Consider the following 24,332-nt stretch of genomic DNA (forward strand, 5'->3'; position numbering starts at 1 on the left):
ACGCGAATACGGGGGTCCACTGTACATATATTTTGTTCTGAAACTTACCTGACAGATATATATATAGGCCTTGTATTTTTGCTGAAGTCCGACAGAATTTAAAAATTCGCGGCACACGCAGTGGGCGGCCAGGTGGTAGTACCCATTCCCGCCGCTGGGAGGCGGATATCAGGAACTATTCCCTTTTCATTTTCTATTCATATTTTTTTCTGTCGCCGGTCGGTAAACAAACTGTTTACAGACCTCGCCTAGGATTTTGAAACTTCATTAGCCACTTAAGTATCCTAATTATTCTTTCGATTATTAACTTGGATTTGTGGCTAGGCATACGCTATCGTAAATTTTTTCATTGCATTTGATGTCTGAAGCTAGTTAGCCTAGTTTTCAGACTTTGTTGTCTGCATGATAAGGTGAGGCTACCGTAACTTTCGGTAGACACTCGCTTAGTTTATATGACGTTTACATGTTTTCTTTGCATAAGGTATTAGTGTAATGTGTGACTGATTACGGAAGTAGGAGGATTCAATTACGCATTTTAGAGCGTGTTAGAATCAGGAGTTTTCCTCCACAGTAAACAGAAGTTAGAAATAATGAACCTTCTAACCTCCTGTAGATTTTATTTTGCCTAACCCTGTATGGCTTACGAGCCTAGAATATGTCTGCTAAAGGATTACATCAAGTAATCTTAGACTAAAGTGCTCGCTCTCCAACCAGGTGTTTGTGAATGTAGTCCCCGTGTTGTGAGGGGTGGGCGTCAGATCGGCCCCATAATGCCTCTAGGCCTGGACCTCTGTCGGACTCCCAGGACTCAGGGAGTGGGCATGTCGAAAGCCGCAAGAGGGTTACGGGGGCTCCCCACCGATCTGGCGTCCCTTCGGCAGAACCTGTTTGACTCTTCCCAGGCTGCTAAAGATCGTGCACGTGCGCGAATCTTGAAAGATTGCTTCTCGTCCTCCGAGGCGTCCTCCCCACACAGGGGTTGGAGTTCTCGGAAGGACTCGCGCCCCTAAAGAAGCTTTAGAGAAGAAGGACGCTTCACGTCCTCTCTCTCGTCACGAGAGGATGAGAGAGTAAAGAGACCACATTTTCCCTTTTAGAAGAATGCACTGGCTCTTTTCCTAAGGGACATTTAAGGAGGCTCATTCATCTTGCCAGAAGAGTGATTTGAGCCTCCTGCGAGAACGCTCATGTAATAGATCATTTATACATTATTAGGAGGCTCATTCATCTTGCCAGAGAGTGATTTGAGCCTCCTGCGAGTGACCGCTCATGTATACATCATGTATACATTAATTAAGGAGGCTCATTCATCTTGCCAGAAGAGTGATTTGAGCCTCCTGCGAGTGAACGCTCATGTATATATCACTTATACATTATTAAGGAGGTTCATTCATCTTGCCAGAGAGTGATTTGAGCCTCCATGCGAAGTGAACGCTCATGAAGTTAGAGCTGGTTTCAACCTCGCTAAAGCATTCCAAAACGAATTGGTAATCAAGGACATTCTTTTGATTCCCCCTTTTGGAGGAGCAACTCAGTATTCGTCTCCTCTCCTCATTGCGCTCCGTATACGTTATGTAACGTTCGCTTTACTTCGATAAAGCAAGCTGATAAGTTTGACGGCCGCAAGCTGCTTTGCACAGTCAAACAACTTATGTCTCTGGTCGGCATAAGAAGGGCAATTTAGACGTGAGGAAGCTTTTGGAGGTGCTCGACGTCCTATAAGTAGAGACAATTCTCCAGGACGCTCGGCAAGCACCTTGCGGAAGACGAAAGCCATACGTTCTTCCTTTAGTGTTCACACTCTTCAGGAGCAGCGTGCGGCTCTCCATGGAGACTCGCATGAGGACGTCCCTTAAAAATATTCAATGTCATACGCAAAACGCGGTTCGTCATAACATTGAGTTATGTTGGCAAGGTCGCTCGCCAGGACGCCTCTTGGCGGGCCTTGCATGCATCAAGGCGCTCAACGAGTTCCTCTCTGAAAAACGTCGTTCAGAAGACTTTGGTGTTCTCTGCTCAGACACTCTCGTAGCTGGACGCTTTCCAGGACGCTTTTGAGGACGCTCGGCAGGAAGCTTTTGAGGACGCTCAGCAGGACTCTTTCCAGCACGCTTTTGAGGACGCTCAGGCAGGACGCTTTCCAGCACGCTTTTGAGGACTCTCAGCAGGACGCTTTTGTGGACATTCGCCAGGACGCTTCGGTGGAAGCTCGGCAGGACGCTAGCGAGGACGCTCGCCAGGATGCTAGCGAGGCGCTCGCCAGGACGCTAGCGAGGACGCTCGCCAGGACGCTAGCGAGGACGCTTTTAAAGATGCTCGGCATCCTACACGTCATGACGCTCGGTAGAAGCACTTGCCAGGGACGTTCTTCAGAACGGTAGGCGTCCTACGCATCAAGACGTTCGCAGGATTCCTGCAAGAACGCTCTTCAAGAGGCGTCGTCGAAGTAGAGGAAGGAGTTTGGTCTCGTCAAGATGTCTACTTCGCTTTCTACGAAGGGAGCGTTCAATAGAATCCATCACTTGATGAATTCCAGGAAAACTGTAAGCAGATTTCGGTGTCATAAAAACGCCTCGTCTGCTTTCGGGATTGCGCTGCCGAAGGGGAACATTAAGGTCCTTCCTGTCGTAAGCCCAGTCTCTAATCAGGAATCCTGCCCCTTCCTCGATTTCTGCGGTGAATCGGAAACTATTTGCTCGAATTCCTGGATTACTTTCTGTCATGTAAATGGGTTAGTTCTCATTGACAAAGATCTTCATAACATTTTATCGCTTAAGCGGATAAGTAACAAATTTCGGAAGAGCTCTCATTCATTTTCAGAACCGAACGTGGACAGTCGTTTTCCTTTCTTTCTCTCTTCCTCGTCCAGGAAAGAGTAGAGAATTCGATGTTCAAATTACTACAATACTTACGTAGTTTATCTTTGCGTCATTTTGCTAACGCATGGGTCGAGTCATATACGCATATCGTATTTACCTCTGCGGATAGAAGCCGAAAGAACTGTTGTTCTAATGTATTTATTTGACACTCCCTTCACCTTCCAAGAGTTTTCGGAGTAAGAACAACTCTTCAGGTATTGTTACGACAACACCAACTCAGCTTCTGTATTTAGCGAATTCTGTTTCGTTTAAATAGGCCTGCTTGAGAGTTTCCTTTTGCTCGATATCATACCTATTCCTTCGTAAAGGGAGTAGCTGGCAACTCAGGCAGATAGTATTCTGTTCTCCATTGAAGCTTTCCTTCGAGGAAGACTTCTCCTTCACTCTTTTTGATAGAGATCGAAAGGTGGTCGATCTCCAATCCTTATTTTGTTTTCTTTAAGGAAAGAATTTAGGATGGAGATCGTTGTTCAGAATACTATAAATATACTACGTATATTAACCTCGCGACATGATTCTACTAAGCAGTTGAATTGTCCGAGGGGTAGGCGCATATCCTAGTTATTCTACGGATGCGACTTAGACGCGAAGTATTCTAATTGAACTGCAACATCAACTCAGCTTCTGTATTTAGCGAATTTTGTTTGTTTAAATATGCTGCTTGAGAGTTTCCTTTGGCTCGGTAATTTCATACCTATCCCTTCGTAAAAGGAGTAAAGCTGGCAACTCAGCATATAGTGCGAGACGATGATCAAGGCTGCTGTTACTGTGATCTACGCAGTACCGGCTAGCTCGGTGTCCATGCGCGGTTGGTTACGTCTCTCTCCTTGCGGGAATGGCTTAATAAACCGTCTCTTTGCCCTACAATCATGGATTTTAGCCTCGGGTTTGAGGAATTTCTAGTAATCTTGAATGATCATACCTGCCGTTTACTTAGAAAATTTCAACAAGATATCTCTTATACTTGTTAGGTGCTGGTTTACCGCACGGTAACATTCTGTACGAATCTACCGCGGCATAGCACTATAATAATGCTCTCCTGCTTATGCAAAGCGCAGCCTTATTTAGGGAAGGAAGCAGGCTGAGTGAGGGAATGGATGAGTTTGCTGGGGACCATTTCCTCGCTGGAGAAGCTTGTTTTCCCTGAATAAACAGCAATTCAGACCTCTACAAATTTTCCTCACGAAGAAATTGGAATAACATCAAAGATCTTGTAATTCTAATTTTCTCTCAACGGCTTGAGGATCACCTCAGGTGATAGCGAGAGGGTAGACATCCGAACAGAGAACAGATGTTCTGGCACATTGTCTGAAAGAATTGGAAAGCCAAATTAGTCGGCTTTCCAGTTCCTCGAAGGTGAGGTTGGATTGAGTGGCCCAAATCATCTCGGATAATTTCTCAGCTCTCTCATAGCTCGAGAAGAGAGAATTGGTTATGGGCTTGGGCACGGAACGTAACGATCCTCAATAGGTTCGTTAATCTAGTGCACGTCCGTGGGGTTTCTTCTCGATCGAAGGCAACAACTACTGACGTCTGAGTAATCCTCACTGAGAAGTATGTCGAAAGTGAGGAGAGACTGAGGGAGTCCTTTCGTTAAGTTTTTCGTAATATTGAAGACGAAGGAGCTTCCTCTTAAGTTGTTCCCTTATTCATGATCCTAGAGGATTAGCTTTAGTCGCCACATGTTGGCCTCTAAGAGGTTGGATTCACAGAGGTCAGGTAATTCAGAGAATTGTCCAAAGACCCTTCCGAGAGAATCGGTGTAATCAAACATCGTCACTTAGTGAAGTATCTAATATCTCTCCTCTCTGAGTCTGAAAGCGTTCAGACTATCGAGAAGCGATAAGATCTTCAAGATTAATGGCAGTCTCTTGGCCAAGGCAAAGCAGTGCTGCCTATTTTCAGTTTTCAATCGGAGGGGGCCGTTTCTGGAGATAGTGAAGGGAAATGACTGTTCCTCCACCTCGACCTCTGTGAATTTCGTTATGGTTCTATCTTTCCGTATGAAGTATGAGATAAGATAGAAGTCCTAACTGTTGTAGAATATGCAAATATGTTGTTGACGGCCTCTAGGCTCAGAGATTCGGTTCTGTCAAACAACAAAGCTTCACGATCTTTGAGGTCTGTGGAGATCTTGTATTCTCTGGATCAAAGGTTCCGGCATGGAACTTAGACGTAGTCTGAGTTTCTGATGCCAAAAGCATTTCGAACCTATCCTTTCTGCGAACTTAATACACGTGACCAGAAAGGCTAATATTCTAACCGCTCTAAGCCACGGCAAGGAGGGTTAGTGAGGTTTTTAGCCATCATCAGAGGTTTTGGCTTTAAAGGACATAATGCGGTCTGTCCGCTAAGCCTTCCGTTCTTGATAAGAACGAACCTGTCTGACCATTGACCCGAAGGCTTGGAGACCAAGGGTATGGCACAAATTATTGGGCAAGGGCATTAGAGAGTCCTGTGCCCTGTAGGGTCTCTCAAGTTTTATCTTGATAAACTATAGAAAGTCAAGGTCAACAGACAATCTGCGGTGTTCCGTAAAAAGACCAGACTAGTTCATGCCAAGAACACCCTGGCAGATAGCCAAGGAGTTTCTTTTAAGAGGTCTCATTCATTATGTTTGCATAAGATTTGAGATTTTTCTTAATATCAATGCTCAAGAGGTGAGGGCGCGGCCTCGGAAGCATTTCAACAGAGCATGACACTCAGTAACATCCTGAGTGCCACGCTTTTGCGAAGCAACTCTGTGTTCGCTTCACACTCCCGACAATCTGCGGTGTTCCGTAAAAAGACCAGACTGGTTCATGTCCAAGAACACCCTGGCATTATAGACAAGGAGTTCTTTTAAGAGGTCTCATTCATTATGTTTGCATAAAGATTTGAGATTTTTTTCTTAATATGAATGCTCAAGAGGTGAGGGCGCGGCCTCGGAAGCATTTCAACAGAGCATGACACTGAGTGCCACGCTTTAGCGAAGCAACTCTGTGTTCGCTTCACACTCCCGACGGGATGTGAAGACGACATTTCAGATCCGTAAGTCGCTAGGACCATACATATCCTTAGATATATTATTGGGTGCAAGAAGCAACACGAATCCTATCCTATAGAAAAGGGATAGGTGTGCTTTTAAACTTTGAAGGGTTGGTCGCTTGAGGCGCGTTCCTTTTCTTTAGCCTAGAAGTTTATGGAACTAACTTTGATAGGTTAGGTCAGGTGGTGGTTTTAGCTTCGGTGCCCTCAAAAGTATGGTCATATGGTCTAGTCACATTGTGGTCACGCCCCCCGTTGACAGATCATCTAGAGCGCACCAGCATTACAGGTCTCTACCTCGCTGGCAACTCTAGTAACGCAGAAGGCAGACTTGGTGACAGTAATCACGAAGTCGGCTATGCTAACAGGTCAGGAACCAAGATGTATATCATCTACTTAATTTAGTTTCCCAAAATCCTATTCTGTCTCTTCCCACCCATCCGAAGGTGGGATTCAGCTATATATATATCTGTCAGGTAAGTTTCATGAACAAAATGTTATTGTTATAATACAATTAAGTTTGTTCATACTTACCTGGCAGATATATATAATTTAAAGTGCCCACCCACCCTCCCCTCAGGAGACAGTGGCACTGATAAAATATGAATAGAAAATGGGAATAGTTCCTGATATCGTGCCTCCCAGCGGCGGGAATGGGTACTACCACCTGGCCGCCCACTGCGTGTGCCGCGAATTTTTAAATTCTGTCGGACTTCAGAAAATACAGCTATATATATATCTGCCAGGTAAGTCATGAACAAACTTAATTGTATTATAACAATATCATTTTCCTCGCGACATGCTTCTGTTATCAGTTGAATTTTCCGAGTAGTAGGCACATAACTGTAGTTAACTCTACAAGTATGTGACCGAGATGAATAGTATCTTCTCTTAATTGACCTACAATGCGAGATGGCCTTGCAGGCCTCCCAAGAGTTACCGGTTTCAATTTTGAGATACTAGTGGTATTGTTTGCCAACAGCTCCACAGCATTTGCATTCACCGAATAGGAGGGTTTTCTTCCCTCCCATTTCAGTTAAAATGCAAATACTCAAGCGTATCTTTTTTGCGCTTGATGGTTCTAGCCGAACGCATTCTTTCATGGAATGGAATACCTGGCAACTCAGGATGACGACAAAGTTTAGCGAGAGCTAGCGGTGTACGGTGCTGCCAGTCTGCCTCAGCCAGTACTGCTTGCTCTCCGAGATATTTCGGTTTGGTATAGTCTCTCCTCTGTCGAGGATTAACTACTGATTCGAATCTGCCCGGCAATCACAGACTTAGGTCTCTGGTTTGCTGGAATTCTCCCATATGTGTATGACCATCTCTCCTGCATCGCCTTTTGCCATTGCGAGAATTTTCAGACAGTGATATCTCACTAGACTTGTTGTCATCTTTCTGTTTACCTCACGGTAACAGAAGTCTGTAGCCTAGTCTTCTGCGTCATCGCACCTGCCACTGCGATGACGCAGAATGATATTCCTCAGACAATCTGAGTATGTCTTCTAATTTACATTTCATAATTCGTAAGGTGTGCAATTATTCTTTGTTCACCCCGAATTGTAGAGGAATAACGGAAGACTTCACCTGTTCCCCGCCCTGCCAGCTCATCTTCCAAAGTACACGTAAATAGAAATGTCCTCCCTGATCCAGCCCATGAGAAGCGGTTCTTCAGGCAGTACAATCCCTGTGTTTTCATTACTGAAAGACGCTCCGCTTTCATTGCAAACTCCGACTTCTCACCAAGCAGCAATGAAATAGCGTGTTAGCTTTTTCATTCCTCTGTAAAACGACAGGGATTAAAGCCGTCTTCACTGGTTGGTGACATCGACGGGACTTTTTCTATGATCAGAATCTTGAGTTTACTTCTCTTGTTTCAACGGTGAAGACGTAGGTCCGCATTCTCCTTAGTCATTCACTAGCATATAATATTGTTTCTCCTTAGTCATCCACTAACATATAGTATTGTTTCTCCTTAGTCATTCACTAGCATATAGTATTGTTTCTCCTTAGTCATTCAGTTGCATAAGTATTGTTTCTCCATAGTCATTCACTAGCATATAGTATTGTTTCTCCTTAGTTGATTTTTGCGCTCGGCTGCCAATCTGGTGGTCCGAAGTTTGAATCCCGGCTCTGCCAAAGCGGAATCAGAGGAATTTATTTCTGGTGATAGAAATTCCTTTCTCGATATAGTATGGTTTGGATCCCACAATAAGCTGTAGGTCCCGTTGCTAGGTGACCAATTGGTTTCTAGCCACGTAAAAATATCTAATCCTTCGGGCCAGGCCCTAGGAGAGCTGTTAATCAGCTCAGTGGTCTGGTAAAACTAAGATCTACTTAACTTTTTTCCCCTTAGTTGAGGTTCAACTACTATGAGAACTCCGGTCTTGCCATCACAGGGACATCGGTCTCTAGAAGGCAATTGACTATCGTCTGATAGGCGCATGTCTTGAGAGAATCATCATCTCGTCTCCCAACATCGGTGGTGAACAAGATAGACGATTTGTATGGTTGTTCTCGGCATAACCCTTCAAAAGGTGGGGGTCATGTTGTGACTACATCTTGGATGCATGACGGCTCACTGAGCGCAGGCAGTCGGCAGCTGTTGAAGAGTCCGAGACCGTCATGTGCTACACTTTGGACTCTGTATTGGTTGATCCAGATCAGTCATTACTTTGTCGTATTGGCGTGTTGTTGTACCCATAAAGGATTGACACCCATCATGGAGTGTTGGTGTCGATCCGCTGCGGACTGCCATTGCAGAAGTGTCCGATGACACATCTTTCTCCGAGTCTTACGAGACCGTGAGAGACTTCTCTGCAGTCGGATAGTGCAGTGGATGGGTACATTTCATCACTGAAGAATATGTCGGACAGGAAGGTAGATGAGGTATAATTATGACCATATTTATATCTTTCTTCCTTCTGGCCTTCCCACAGGTCCTTGGAACCTACTTTCCTTGGACCGGTGGTGGATGCTTGCAGGTTGTGTTTGCTTGCCCGGCTCCTTCAAGAGGACAAGTTGCATCTCGCTTATGGTGTGCAGTTCTAGAGGTAAGAAGGATGCGAGAGTGACTGGCCTCTTCACCTTCCTCACCTCGTCCTTCCACGCCTCTTCCTCCAGGTTGAGGATAGGACCCGAACTTACACTGGCTGGTCGGGCGATTGATGCAGTAAGCTTACACATAGAGCATCCTTTTTATGTTTCTTATCAGAATCATAGAAGCAATCCAACTCCTTTCTCTTGCAAGGGGAGGAAGGAGACTGGCAATAATGCAAACCCTTCCCAGAACTTTGCATTAGTGCATCAGACTCTAAATACTCTTTATCGCCCATTTTCAGATGTTGTCAGAGGCAAGGCACTCCTTGCTCTCATGAGCCTAGGTGTGTAGAACTCCAGTCCGTTTTAAAAGGCTCACTCATATTCCTCTCACCAATCAGTAAGTCTTCCTTATGTAAAGGACCGAGGGTTTGTATATCGTGTAGGAACAAATCACAGATTTTGAAGGTAAATAGTATTTTCATACAATTAACTTACCTGTCAGATATATACATAGCTAAGACTCCGTCGTCCCCGACAGAAATTCAAATTTCGCGCCACTCGCTACAGGTAGGTCAGGTGATCTACCGGCCTGCCCTGGGCGGCAGGACTAGGAACCATTCCCGTTTTCTACTCATATATTTTCTGTCGCCGGTGGTATCAACATCGTTGCTGCCACCTCCTGACTGGAATTCGCTTTTCTAGACAATTGATCATCTTTTTGTGGACTTTTGGTGACGTACCTGGATCGTTGTTTTGGCATTCGCTACTGTGGACTGGATTTGGACTTGCTTTTGATTTTTCTTCAAGAATGTCTGATTCTAGTGGTTGTGTGAGAGTGTGTGTGAATGTAGGCTGTAAGGTGAGGATACCGAAGGCTTCGGTTGATCCTCACACTGTATGTCGCAAATGTAGAGGTTTTGTACATGAACTTTCCTGTCAGATATATACTTAGCTATACGTCTCTGACGTCACGACAGAATTCAAAACTCGCGGCACACGCGACAGGTAGGTCAGGTGATCTACCTTACCCGCCGCTGGGTGGCGGCTGTAAGAACCAATCTCCCTTTCCAGCCAGAATTTTTCTGTCGCCGGTGACGACTACACCTGTGGTTGTTACCTCCTGACAGCTTTATTCGATTCTCGTTGCCGTGGATTTATTTGGACTGACTTTCGGTGAAGTACCTGATCTTGTTGGCTTGGCATACGCATTTGTGGATTGTTTTTGGATATTGATATGGATTTTTCTTTGATTTCGAGATGTCTGAGTTAGAGGTTAAGAAATCTTCTATGTTTAGGGTGTGCTCTATGGATGAATGCAAGGTGAGACTACCGAAAGCTACGGTAGATCCTCACACAGTTTGCTTTAAATGTAGAGGGAAAGAATGTTCTTTTGTTAACCCGTGTAATGAGTGTGAGAAGTTGGATGAGGGTGAATGGAAGGCTCTTTCTTCCTACTTGAGGAAGTTAGAGAAAGACAGGGTGAGAAAGGCTTCGTCTAGGAGTTCTAGTAAGTCTCGTATTAGCGAGGTAGAAGAAAATCCTGTTGTAGCATTAGAACCTTCTCCAGTTTCAGCTACTGCACCCTGCATCGAACCTAAGGATACGACTACGGAAGTGGCAACCATGAGAGCCACGATCCTTAGCATGGAAAAGAAGATTCGTTCGTTGCAAGGTAAGAGTAGTGAAGGTGAATTGTGCAGTGACCCCAGTGCAGTGGAGGGTGCGTCTGATCGGCTCCTTAATGCTTCCAGGTCTAGACCTCTTCCAGACTCCCAGTCCCAGTGGAGGAGGAAAGTCAACAGCCGCAGGAAGGTTAGGGAGAACTCCCACCGATCAGGCGTCCCCTCGGTAGATCCTGATGTTCGTACCCAGGCTGCCCTTGTTCGCTGCGAAGAAGGAGGTATTGCGCCAATGCTTCTCTTCTTCTTCCTCACCTTCGCCTAGAAGAGGATGGAGCGCCTCGGATTCTTCGCGACCGCTGAAGAGAGCCTGGAAGGCTCCTGGCGCCTTTCCTTCCAGCCCGGAAGTTTTTCCAGAAGAGCCGGAAGTAGAGATCAAGAAACCCAGGATGGAGCAGGAGTTCTCGCCTCTTAGTAGGCTTCGAGCCTCTTCTCCGGTGGAGGATTTTGCAAGATCTCCAGCTCGAATTCTTGCTGGACTGCAAGCGCAGATTTCGGCGCTGGCGGGCTCCTTGGCAGGAGGAACGCGTCGGAAAGACGTCTCTCTCCCTGTCAAGAAGTCTAGGATTCCTTCGCCTGTGTTACCGTCTCAGTCAGAGTCGGTTCTCTCTCCTGTATCAGCGGATGGAAGGAGGCGCTCTTCCCTCGGCAGACGCTTGTCGTCTTCCAGGCGTCAACCGCCCAAGAAGCTTTCTCCTGGTGACTACATCTCTCCAGTAGGAAGGGATCTAGCGCCTAGTAGGCGTTCGTCTAAAGACAGGCGTACAGCCTCGTCTTCTCGCTCATTTCCGAAGATCCTTCATTCTCCGGATAAGAGAGCCTACTCTTTGATGGATTCGTCAAGAGACAGGATCTCGCCTTTTGTTAGGCGCCTTGAGCCTAGTAGGCGCTACTCCCCCAAGTAGACGCTCTCCCGCTCCCAAGCGTGGTGCGGAGGATAGGCGCGGCTCTCCTTTTAGCCGCTCTGTTCAGGACAGGCGTGTAGAGCCTGAAAGATATGTCTCTTCTGGGAGACTACCTTTTGAAGAGACACACAAGTCTGGATCGAAGTTTGTGGAGCATGGTAGACGCCGGTCACCTAGTAGGCGACCCTCTCCAGGGCTTCGCTCTCCTATAAGTAGGCGCCAAGAGCCTAGTAGGCGTTCGCCTCATGGTAGGCGCAGCTCGCCTGGCAGCCGCTCTCCTTTGAACAGGCGCATGGATCCTGTGAAGCGCCTTGAGCATAGTAGGCTCTCCTCTCCTAGCAGGCGCTCCCCTTTGGAAGCCTGGAATTCTAGGAGTAGGATTAAGGACCAAAGAGCACGCACTCATCAGAGTAGGAAGGACTCATTCGAGAGGAGCTCTCCAGAAACTTTGGCTTCCCCTGATAGGCGCCAGTCTGCTACTAGACACTCTCTGGACAGACGCACTTCTTTAGAGAAGGCTAACTGCCCTCGTAAAGAAGCGGAGGGTTCTTCAGTGGAGGAAGTTGAACCTTCAGAAGAGGATTTGGTGAAGGAGACTCCCTTACTCCCGTCGCTCCTCCGTCTCCTCTCTCTTTATTCTCTACTTCGAAGAAGACGAAAGTTTCCTCTTGTGTGAGGATGAAGCCAACCATCTCAATGAAGAAGGCTTTGAGAGGTTTTGGTGATTGGCTGCTTTCTAAAGAAGAGAAAGGGAAGACTGTGTTTTCTTTCCCTCCTTCCAAGCTTACGGGCAGACTGGGGTTTTGGTACGAGTCTGGAGAACCCCTAGGCCTGGGTCTTCCTTCATCGGCGGATGCGGACTTCTCTTCTCTGGTAGATGCAGCACGACGCTCGGCTCTTTTGTCTGCTAAGACTACCTGGGCTATGAACGAGCTTGACCACCTGCTGAAGGGAATGTTTAGAGTCTTGGAAGTCTTCAACTTCCTTGACTGGTCTTTGGGGGTCTTGGCTAAGAAGACTCAGAACCCGGATGCTATTTCGCCAGAAGATCTCAACAGTGTTTCTAACGTGCATTGATAAAGCAGTTAGAGATGGATCGAGCGAAATAGCCTCCCTGTTTGGAGCAGGGATCCTTAAGAAGAGATCAGTCTTCTGCTCTTTTCTGACTAAGTCTGTTTCGCATGCCCAAAGAGCCTCTCTTCTGTATTCGCAGCTCTCGCCTCTGCTATTCCGAAGAAGATAATACAGGACATCTCAGGATCTATCTCTGCGAAGGCGACTCAGGACATGCTCGCAGCAGTCGGCACGGAAGCCTAGGACCTCCTTCCAGACGAAGACGAAGAAGGAGACTCCAGCTAGACAGGAGCCCTTTCGAGGGGGCCCTCCTTCTAGAGCCTCTACTCGAGAGGTAATAGACCTTTCAAGAGAGGTAGATCCTTCTCACGCTCTGCCAGAGCTAAGAAGTAGGGAAGTAGTCCTCCAAACACCAGTAGGTGCCAGACTTCTAAGATTCTCGGAAGCCTGGGCAAAGAGAGGAGCGGACAACTGGTCCCTCTCGATTATCCGGAAAGGATATCTGATTCCCTTTACGGAAAGACCACCGTTGACAACGACTCCGAGGGAGTTGGTGGCCAGATACAGGGATCCCATCATGAGCCTTGCTTTAACACAAGCAGTGGAACAAATGTTCGAGAAAGAGGCTATAGAGCTAGTGAGCGACCCTTGCTCAGCGGGCTTTTACAACCGCCTTTTTCTAGTTCCAAAAGCCTCAGGAGGATGGAGACCGGTTCTGGATGTAAGCGCCCTGAATTTCTTTGTAGAAAAGAGGAATTCCGCCATGGAGACGACATCCTCAGTGTTGGCGGCCCTTCGGCCAGGGGACTGGATGGTGTCCCTAGATCTTCAGGACGCTTACTTCCATGTGCCTATCCATCCTTCTTCAAGGAAATACCTCAGGTTCATGATGGGAGGAAGGATATTCCAGTTCAGGGCTTTGTGCTTCGGCCTTTCAACAGCCCCTCAGGTCTTCACAGGCCTAATGAAAAATGTAGCAAGATGGCTACATTTGGAGGGAGTCAGAGTGTCCCTTTACTTGGACGACTGGCTAATCAGAGCCAAGTCGCAGAAAAGATGTTTGGAGGACCTACAAAAGACCCTTTTCATGGCAAGTTCTCTGGGACTTTTGGTGAACTTTCAAAAGTCTCAGTTGATCCCCAGTCAAGATCGTATCTATCTGGGATTCGGATGGCTTCTCTGGATTTTCGGGCTTTTCCGTCTCCAGAAAGGATAGCCCGAGGATCAGAGAAAGTCAAAGCCTTCCTAGAGAAAGAAGTATGCACAGCGAGGGAGTGGATGAGTTTGTTGGGGACACTCTCCTCGTTGGAGCAATTCCTTTCTCTAGGAAGGTTGCACCTCAGACCTCTCCAGTTCTTTCTACATCGAAACTGGAGGTGTCGTTCGCAAAACCTAGAGTTCTCCTTCGAGATCTCAAGAGAAATCAAGAAGGACCTCTCTTGGTGGGCCAACCCTCTCAGGTTTGCAGAAGGGATGTCCCTTCACATTCCGAACCCCAACCAAGTGTTGTATTCCGACGCCTCGGAAACAGGTTGGGGAGCAACGCTCGGCTCAAGAGAAGTGTCAGGCACCTGGAAGAAGGAACAGGTGACCTGGCACATCAACAAGAAGGAGCTGATGGCGGTTTGGCTAGCTTTGAAAGCTTTCGAGCCCCACGTCCTAGCTTCAGCAGTACAGATCAACTCGGACAACACCACGGCCCTGGCTTACATCAGGAAGCAGGGGGGGACTCACTCTTTCTCCCTGTACGAGACAGCAAAGAACTTCTGCTTTGGGCAGAGCAAAGGAAGATTTGTCTCCTTACCAGGTTCGTACAGGAGAAAAGAACGTCAGAGCAGACCTCCTAAGCAGGAAAGATCAAGTCCTGCCTGCAGAGTGGACTCTTCACGAGGATGTTTGCCAGGACCTGTGGAAGCTTTGGGGCAAGCCTCATATAGACCTCTTCGCCACAGCCAAGAATGCAAGGATAGCCAACTACTGCTCTCTGATATCGGACCCGAGGGCAGTGTCGATAGACGCGTTTCTACTAGATTGGAAGGGTCTAGACATGTATGCTTTCCCTCCATTCAAGATACTGGGAGAGACTCTAAAGAAATTTGCAGAATCGGAGGCAGCAAGGATGACGCTGGTAGCCCCGTTCTGGCCCGCACAAGTATGGTTCACAGAGGTACTGGAATGGTTAGTAGATCTTCCGAGAACATTACCACAGAGGATCGATCTGCTCAGACAACCCCACTTCGAGAGGTATCACAAAAACCTCCCCGCTCTAGATCTGACTGGCTTCAGACTGTCAAAAGTTTGGTCAGAACGAGAGGCTTTTCTGCAAGAGTTGCAACGGCTATCGCAGCAGCAAGAAGGCCTTCTACCCTTAGAGTCTACCAATCGAAGTGGGACGTCTTTCGGCGATGGTGTAGGAACCATCACTTTTCCTCTTCCAGTACCTCTGTGACTCAAATAGCAGACTTCTTACTTTTCCTTAGGGAAGAAAGTGGATTGGCGGTATCAACCATTAAAGGCTATCGTAGCATGCTATCTGCAGTGTTTAGGCACAGAAACTTAAACATTTCAGAAGATAAGGACCTTCATGATCTAATAAGATCGTTTGAAACATCCAAGAAGGTTTCTCCAGGGATTCCGAGTTGGAATCTGGATGTAGTGCTACGTTACCTGAGGTCCAATAAGTTCGACCGCCTCAGTCTGCCTCGTTTAGAGACCTCACGAAGAAGACAATTTTTCTCATGGCATTGGCTTCCGCAAGAGGGTTAGTGAACTCCATGCACTAGAAGGAAATGTGGGATTCAGAGGAGATGCAGCTATCTGTTCGTTCCTTCCTTCGTTCTTGGCTAAGAACGAGAACCCCTCAAATCCTTGGCCTAGGAGCTTTGCAGTCCAAGGCTTGTCTGCATTAGTAGGCGAGGAAGCAGAGAGGTCGCTTTGCCCAGTACGAAGTTTAAAGTTCTATCTACAGAGAAAGAAAAAACTTAAGGGCAATGATGTCAACCTTTGGTGCTCTGTAAGAGATCCAAGGAGGACTCTTTCGAAGAATGCGCTTTCTTTCTTTATCAGAAGCCTGGTGAAAGAAGCGCATGCGATATGTGATGAAAGTCAATTCAAAGTTCTTAAGGTCAAAGCTCATGAGGTAAGAGCTATTGCCACGTCATTGACTTTTAACAAAAACATATCCCTGAGTAATATTATGAAGGCAACATTCTGGCGTTGCAACTCAGTCTTTGCAAACCACTATCTGAGAGACGTCAAAATTACGTATGAAAAGTGCTTCGGGTTAGGCCCGTACGTATCGGCGGATTCGGTGCTGGGGCAGGGAGCTAAGACATATCCTTTGTAGTATATATTTTTTTTTCCCCTTGTTAGGTTGTAAGTTTTTGGTTGTTTGAAAGAACATGCGGGTAGGCATGTTTTTCATTTCGTAGTCTAACAATGATTAGATTGGTTAGGTGATCGGTTTTGTTTGAGCTCCTTGCAAATGATAGTGGTTAGGTTCTGTCATATAAGTGGGCGAATCCCCGTTGACAGATCCTGCTCGGATTCTATCAAGTAAGCGGATAACCAAATCCCTTTGATAGACCCAAAGAGTCTGTCAGCTGTAGGTCACGCCCTCGCTGAAGCTCTCAAGGCAACGCAGACTCATAGACAGTAACTACGAAGTCTTCTGCCTAAACAGGTAAGAACCAAGGTTGTATTTACATCCTACAACTAGTGATGTTTTCCCCTTTTTTCCATATTTATATTGCTGTCTCTTTCCCTCCACCAAGGGTGTCAATCAGCTAAGTATATATCTGACAGGAAAGTTCATGTACAAAAATGTTATTGTTAGTATACAATAAGGTTTTGTACATACTTACCTGGCAGATATATACGATTGATGGCCCGCCCAGCCTCCCCTCAGGAGACAGGTGGAAGGAAAAATTCTGGCTGGAAAGGGAGATTGGTTCTTACAGCCGCCACCCAGCGGCGGGTAAGGTAGATCACCTGACCTACCTGTCGCGTGTGCCGCGATTTTGAATTCTCGTCGATGAGTCAGAGATGTATAGCTAAGTATATATCTGCCAGGTAAGTATGTACAAAACCTTATTGTATACTAACAATAACATTTTTGATTGTTCTATTTCTAACACCTGTCATGAGTGTGAGAGGTTGAATGTTGAGGAATGGAAGACTCTAACTTCTTACTTGAAGAAGTTAGAAAGGGATAGAGTCAGAAGGGCTGCATCTAAGATTGCGGGTAGTAGTACAAGGCCTATTGAGCCTTTTAATGATTCTAACTCTTCCCTGAACTATGCATTTGATTCTAATTCTGTATCAGGGCCCTCACTGGCTTTACATTCAGATTCGGCTTCGGAAATTGCTGAGCTGAAAGCTACTCTTCACAGGATGAAATCCAAAATGGCTGCCATGAAAGGTAAGGATTGTGAAAGTGACTATTATAGTGAAGTGAGTGTCCCCAGTGTTGTGGAGGGGGCGTCTGACCGTCTCTGCGACGCTCCCAGGCCTAGACCTCTTCCAAGCTCCCAAGCCCAGAGGAGAAGGAAAGTCGAAAGCCGTACGGAGGTTGTGGAGAATTCCCCCCGGTCAGGCGTCCCTTCAGCAGGCTCTGTAAATAGACAGACTGCTCAGGACCGCTATAGGAAAAGCGTCCTCAGAGAGTGCTTCTCTTCGTCCGCTTCTCCCTCTCCTAAACGAGGGTGGAAGGATTCGGAACTTGTCCAGGCCCTGAAAAGGCACTGGAAAGATCCTGTGTTGGATTCTAGCCCCGAACGCTTTTCGGAAGAAGCGCCTCCTTCGATCAAGAAGGCTAAGAGGGTTTTGACGTCCCATGGTTTGGACAAAACTCCTTCGAGATCTCCCTCTCCCGTTCAAGAAGACGCCGGAGAGGCTTCCAAGAGGATCATTTTGGCTGTGCAAGAACAGTTATCCGCCTTGGTAGGAGTCCTTTCGAAGGATCCCCCTCGTAAGAAAGACGTGAGGCTTCCTGTCAAGAAGTCTCGTCTTCCTTCTCCTGCCAGGAGTGAGGCTCCTGTGGGACGTGAGGCGTTTGAGATCTACTCTGATAGAGACTCTTTGGACGATTTTGAATCGCCAGACAAGCGCGAGGCGCCAGTCAAACGCGAAGTTTCCTACAGACGAGAAGCGTCTGATAGGATTAAAGTGCCAGACAAGCGAGAAACGCTTTACAGGCGTGAGGATTTTTCCAGATGTGATACGTCTGCCAGACCAGCAGCGTCAGCCGAGCGCGAGGAAGCAGCCAGGCGCGAGGATTCAGCCAGGCGCGAGGCGCCAGACAAGCATCATCCATACAAGGATATGGCACCAGAAAGGCGCGAGGCGTCAGTCAGGCGCGAGACTTTACAGAGGCGCGAGGCGCCAGCCAAACGCGAGGAGTCAGCCAGGCGCGAGGCGCCAGCCAGGCGCGAGGCGCCAGCCAGGCACGAGGCGCCAGCCAAGCGCGAGGAGCGCTATACACTCTCTTAGCCCCTCTCCTATTAGGAGTTTGTCTCCCGTAGAGAGAGTTATTGGGCAGGAAGACCCGGAACGGGAAGTGACTTCTCCTTCTGATCCGATTTTGGAAGAGGACTCAGAAGACGAGACTCACGGCAGAGAAGGGCTGTCTAACTACAAAGTTTTGACAGCTCTCCTCCTCCAGGAATACGGAGATGCATTGATCCCTGCCGCTCCTCCTTCGCCTCGTTCACTTTTTTCATGCTCTAAGACGCCGAAGTCGTCGGCTTTCTTGAAGATGTGACCGACGATTTCTATGAAGAGAGCTCTTCAGTCGCTGGATAGCTGGATGCTAACCAAGAAGGAGCTAGTCAGGACGGTGTTTTGCATGCCTCCCGCTAGACTTACGGGCAAGAGAGGTATTTGGTACCAGACTGGGGAGAATATGGGACTCACTCTCCCAGCTTCGGCTGAAGCTGACTTTTCCAGTCTGGTAGATGCATCCAGGAGACATAGCCTTCATACTGCGAAGATTACTTGGGGTCTTTCAGAGTTGGATCATCTCCTCAAGGGACTTTTTCACATTTTAGAAGTCTTCAACTTCCTAGATTGGTCCCTTGGGGTGATGTCCAAGAAGGCTCATGCCTCGGAAGGACTCGATCCGGACGTACTCCTTGCAATTTTGTCCTGTATTGACAAGGCGGTACAGGATGGTCAGGGGAAGTTTCTTCCTTATTTGGAGCAGGTCTCTTGAAGAAGAGATCTGTATTTAGCGCTTTCTGACAAAAGCGGTATCCATTCACAAAGGGCAGCCTTGTTATTCGCTCCCAGGTCTGAGTTTCTGTTCCCTTCACAGTTGGTGAGGGACATTTCCCGTTCTCTGACGGAGAAAGCAACACAGGATCTTCTCCTGCAATCTTCCAGGAAGAAGAGACCAGTGATGGTGGGAGACAAGAAAGGTGTGTCTAACGCCTGTTCGGCCCTTTCGATGGACGGTCCTCCCGCTAGAGTTGCCGCTAAAAGAAAGGCGACTGAGAAGAAGAGGTAGAGCCTCTTTCCGTCCTTTAAAAGGGGAAAGTGAAGTGACGCTCCTCCAAACACAGTAGGTGCCAGGCTCCGGGGATTTTGCGGAAGCCTGGACTCTCATAGATACAGACGCTTGGTCTATGTCTGTTCTACAGAAGGGATACCTCATTCCTTTCCTGGACAATCCTCCCCTGACGTCAACTCCGCGGGAATTGTCCGCCAATTACAAGGACCCTGTGTTGAAAGATACTCTTCAACAAATTGTGGATCAGATGTGGGACAAGAGAGCTATAGAGCTAGTGCTGGATCAAGCTCCCCAGGGTTTTACAATCGTCTTTTCTTGGTTGCGAAAGCCTCGGGGGCTGGAGACCAGTTCTGGATGTCAGCGCTCTGAACAAGTTTGTTCAGAAACAGAAGTTCTCCATGGAGACCTCTGCATCAGTCCTTGCGGCTCTTCGCCAAGGGGATTGGATGGTGTCTCTGGATCTCCAGGATGCCTATTTTCACGTCCCGATCCATCCTTCGTCGAAGAAGTACCTCCCTCCGTTTCATGACGGGGGGGAAGGATCTTCAATTCAGAGCCTTGTGTTTCGGCCTGTCTACGGCGCCTCAGGTTTTCACGAGCCTTATGAAAAATGTGGCGAGATGGCTTCACCATGAAAGGTAATCAGTATATCTCTGTACCTAGACGACTGGCTCATCAGAGCAAAGTCAGAGAAACAGTGTTTGGAGGACCTGACTGTGACACTAAACCTGATAAAGACCTTAGGATTACTCGTGAACCTCGAGAAGTCCCAACTGATCCCCAGCCAGAACTTGGTCTATCTGGGATTCAGATGGATTCTCGGGGTTTTCGAGTATTTCCTTCTCAAGAGACTAACTTGACGTGAGGTTAGAAAAAGTCTCTCTCTTCCTAATGAAGGAACGTACTTCGGCGAGGGAATGGTTGAGCCTATTAGGGACTCTTTCCTCGCTCGAACAGTTTCTTTTTTTTTTTTCCTCTAGGAAGACTTCATCTCCGTCCGCTTCGGTTGTTCTTCCTCAGAAGATCGTGGAACATGAAGACAGGGCCTTCTCTCGGACAGTTTTCCCATTCCAGTTCTGATGAAACGCCATTTAGAATGGTGGTTACTCCCACTGAAGGAAAAACAAGGGTACTTCCCTAGAAACACAGAACCCAAACCTTGTATTGTTTTCCGACGCGTCGGAAAAAGGTTGGGGAGCAACCTTGGGAAAGAGAGAGGTGTCAGGCAACTTGGAATGCTCTTCAAGTGTCCTGGCACATAAACTGCAAAGAGCTGTTTGCCGTACACCTAGCCCTAAAGAGCTTCGAACCTTTGGTGAGGAACAAGATAGTACAAGTGAATGCGGACAATACAACCGCCCTTGCATACATTCGAAAGCAAGGAGGTACTCACTCGTATGCCCTGTACGAGCTCGCGAGAGACCTGCTGTTGTGGACATCGCAAAGGAACATCTCTGTTGACGAGGTTTGTTCAGGAGTAAGGAACGTGAGAGCAGACAGGCTGAGCAGGAGGAACCAGGTCCTTCATACCGAATGGACCCTCCACTCAGAAGTTTGCCGGAATCTCTGGTCTCTTTGGGGGACTCCTCATGTCGACCTCTTTGCCACGTTCCTCTCAAAAAGACTGGAAGTCTTCTGTTCAGTAGTAGAAGACCCCAGAGCTCTAACAGTAGACGCCTTCCTGCTAGATTGGTCTCATGTAGACGTTTACGCATTTCCCCATTCAAGATTCTGGGGCAAGTGCTCAGGAAGTTTGTGACTTCAAAGGGGACAAGAATGACCCTGATAGCCCCCTTTTGGCCAGCTCAAGAGTGGTTCCCAGAGGTGGTGCTGGAGTGGATGGTAGACTTCCCAGATCCCTTCCACAAAGGAAGGATCTTCTCAGACAACCACACTTCGAGAAGTTTCATCAAAACCTCCCCGCTCTCGCTCTGACTGCCTTTCGACTATCGAAAGACTTGTCAGAGCGAGAGGCTTTTCTAGCAAAGCAGCAAGCTCGATCGCTAGACGCCGAGAACTTCCCACTATCCGTGTTTACCAATCGAAGTGGGAAGTTTTTAGAAGGTGGTGTAAGTCGAAGAAGTTGTCCTCCTCCAGTACCTCTGTAACAGAAATCGCTGATTTTCTGTTATTTTTGAGAGAAGAATCGCGTCTCTCCGTAGCCACGATAAAGGGCTATAGGAGTATGCTATCGGCCTGTCTTTAGGAATAGAGGCCTAGATTTCGGAAACGATAAAGATCTACATGATCTGATTAGATCTTTTGAGACCAAGAAGTCTAACATTACTTCTCCCCCTAACTGGAATCTAGACATGGTGCTTAAGTTCTTGTCATCAGAGAGATTTGAACCCCTGCACTTGGCCTCGTTTCGTGACATAACGAGAAAATGTTTATTTCTTTTGTCACTGGCGACGGCGAAAAGAGTTAGTGAGCTGCACGCCCTTAGTGATAAAGTGGGTTTCAATCTAGATTCAGCCATCTGTTCCTTCAAAGAATTATTCTTGGCGAAGAATGAAAATCCTTCGAATCCCTGGCCGAGAAACTTCGAAGTAAAAGGCTTATCGGATCTCGTCGGCAGGGAACCGGAGAGGTCTCTTTGCCCAGTAAGGGCGTTAAAGTTTTACATACAGAAAAAGAAACAGTTGGGAGGTTCTAGACAAGGTCTTTGGTGCTCGGTGAAGGATCCATCAAGACCTATGTCTAAGAATGCTTTAGCCTTTTTTGTCAGGAACGTCATTACGGACGCTCATAAGGCTTGCACGGATGATTCTTTCAAACTCCTGAGAAGTAAGAGCTCATGAAGTGAGAGCCGTGGCTACGTCTCTCTCTTTTCAGAGAAATATGTCACTTAAGAATATCTTGGAAGTGACATATTGGAGATGTATTCTGTGTTTGCTTGCTTCTCACTATTTGAAGGACGTTCATGTGACCTATGAAAAATGTTTTTCTTTAGGTCCTTTTGTGTCTGCGGGCACAATCCTGGGTACAGGAGCTAACACCATCTTTAATTACTACATAAGTCTAATAGAATATGTTCTAGACTTTCTGCTGAACAAGTGCAGATGCCGCACAGGCGGCCAGTCACTTCCGTTCAGTAAGGAACTCTTGTGATATCTTTTATTAGATGAGTATCATAAATTTTTTTTTTTTTTGAAAAAATTATTGTGTGCGTGTGCAATTTGGTTTGAGTTACGGGTGTTGCGAAGAGTTTGGGAATAACTCGGAGCAATTTTTAATACTAACAAGGTGGTTAGGATCAGGTGGTCGGGATTGGTTGTGTGCTCCTTAATAAGGTGTGTTGTCATATAAGTGGATCAGCACCCATTGACAAAGTCCTTTCAGGCTCTGCCGAGTAAGTGGATAAGACCCCTTCGGCAGACCCACAAGAATTCTTGGCCATAGATCACATATCTCGCTAAAGTTTCTTGAGGTGATGCAGACTACGGGGCAAACACCCACGAAGTCTACCACCTATCAGGTAGGAACCAAGGTTTTTTATTTATACCTACAACATATGTTGTTTACCTGTCTATTCCAGAAGTAGCTGTCTCTTACCCTCCACCGAAGGGTGCCAATCAGCTATGTATATATCTGACAGGTAAGTTGATTGTATGAAAATGATATTGTTATAATACAATAAAGTTTCATACATACTTACCTGGCAGATATATACGATTAGGGCCCACCCAGCCTCCCCGCAAGGAGACAGGGGGAAGAGAAAATATATTAGTAGAAAACGGGAATGGTTCCTAGTCCTGCCGCCCAGGGCAGGCCGGTAGATCACCTGACCTACCTGTAGCGAGTGGCGCGAAATTTGAATTTCTGTCGGGGACGACGGAGTCTTAGCTATGTATATATCTGCCAGGTAAGTATGTATGAAACTTTATTGTATTATAACAATATCATTTTTCCTAACTGTACATACCTGAGGTCCTTTACATATATGCCCACCTCATGCCACCCCTCAATCTGAACCTGGGCCAAAAGGCAAAGTGGAGTGTTTACATCCAGGCAGGCTGGCCTACCCGCATGCCACACGATAGTTACTGCCTAACCACCTTGTTAAAGAATTTAACGGCCGTAATTCCAGCTACGCCAAAAGTAATTTCTTATGTAAAGGATTCAGGTTTGTATAGTTAGGAAAAATACAATTTACTTCCAAAAATTGTGATTTTATGAAGATTTCACATGCTTATTATACTTCGTATGGCAGTTTCATATATCTCATTTTGTTGACAAAACTTCAATCTTTTGAATGGTCTGCTTAAATATTGAATTGTATTGTTGTTTCACCAATTAAATATCGAGTGAAAAAAGTGGCCTTTTGTCAGATCAATGACTGCTACCTCGCATGTGCCATGTTATAGGGGAGATTTTGGTCTAGACACCGACTCTTTAAGTGAGAGAAATAATGGTCGTTTTGAGGGGGAACACGTATTCAACCAATCATGTTGCAATATTAACCCTGCATTGCGATAGGATTGAGCGAAGAATTTGTGGGGATTCATACATTAAGTGACATATGTTCCTTTTCCGCATTTGTTTTATAATCGTGTTATATTTTTTCAAGCTTTTATGTCTGTTCTGTTTATCATAGTATTTGTTTGATATGTGCATAGACTTGTTCTCACTTCTAATGTTGCCCTAGATAGTTTGCAATATTACCTTACAATCGAGGGCAGTTTTATGACGTTTCGATACCTTTGTGAAATTGGAAGTTGCTTGGGGATATTTCATACATGATTTATACATGAATTGTACACAAGTCACTTCCTCCTCTTTCCATTATTCACGTTATATATATTTAAGTATATTCATATATTTAATTTTTTTGATTTACAAACATTTCAATTTACAGAAGTCACTCCTTTCTCCTTCCATTATTCATGTCTGTCTATTTTCATTCATCATTTTAGAATGCATTGCTTACCCATAACAGTTTATTAGTTCACTTTTTACCTTATTATTAGAACATTTACATTCATATTATATTTCATTTCACACATTTTCAAACTTTTCTATCTTGGTAAATTACCGTCTGTATTACGTGAAGGTTTTTGTCCTAGGTTAGACATGTTAGGATAGTATAATAACCTTTATTTTACATTTCTTTTAAAGGGGCTCCCCCCCCCTCCCCGATCAGGTAACACATTCTATTAGGTTAGGTTAGTTTGATTAGTATGCTAACCTACATGTTTGTCTTCCTTTACTATGCTGA

The 24,332-nt window shown here is 46.3% G+C and overlaps 1 protein-coding gene across 2 annotated transcripts in view; it reads left to right on the forward strand.

Annotated features, from left to right (window-relative positions):
• LOC135199256 (uncharacterized) overlaps positions 1 to 24,332 on the forward strand; it is a 155,619-nt gene that overhangs the window by 17,364 nt on the left and 113,923 nt on the right. The gene's annotated exons all lie outside the window — the stretch shown is intronic.

The sequence above is a fragment of the Macrobrachium nipponense genome, chromosome 25 (genome assembly GCF_015104395.2).
Source record: "Macrobrachium nipponense isolate FS-2020 chromosome 25, ASM1510439v2, whole genome shotgun sequence".
In the NCBI taxonomy this organism is placed as follows: Eukaryota; Metazoa; Arthropoda; class Malacostraca; order Decapoda; family Palaemonidae; genus Macrobrachium; species Macrobrachium nipponense.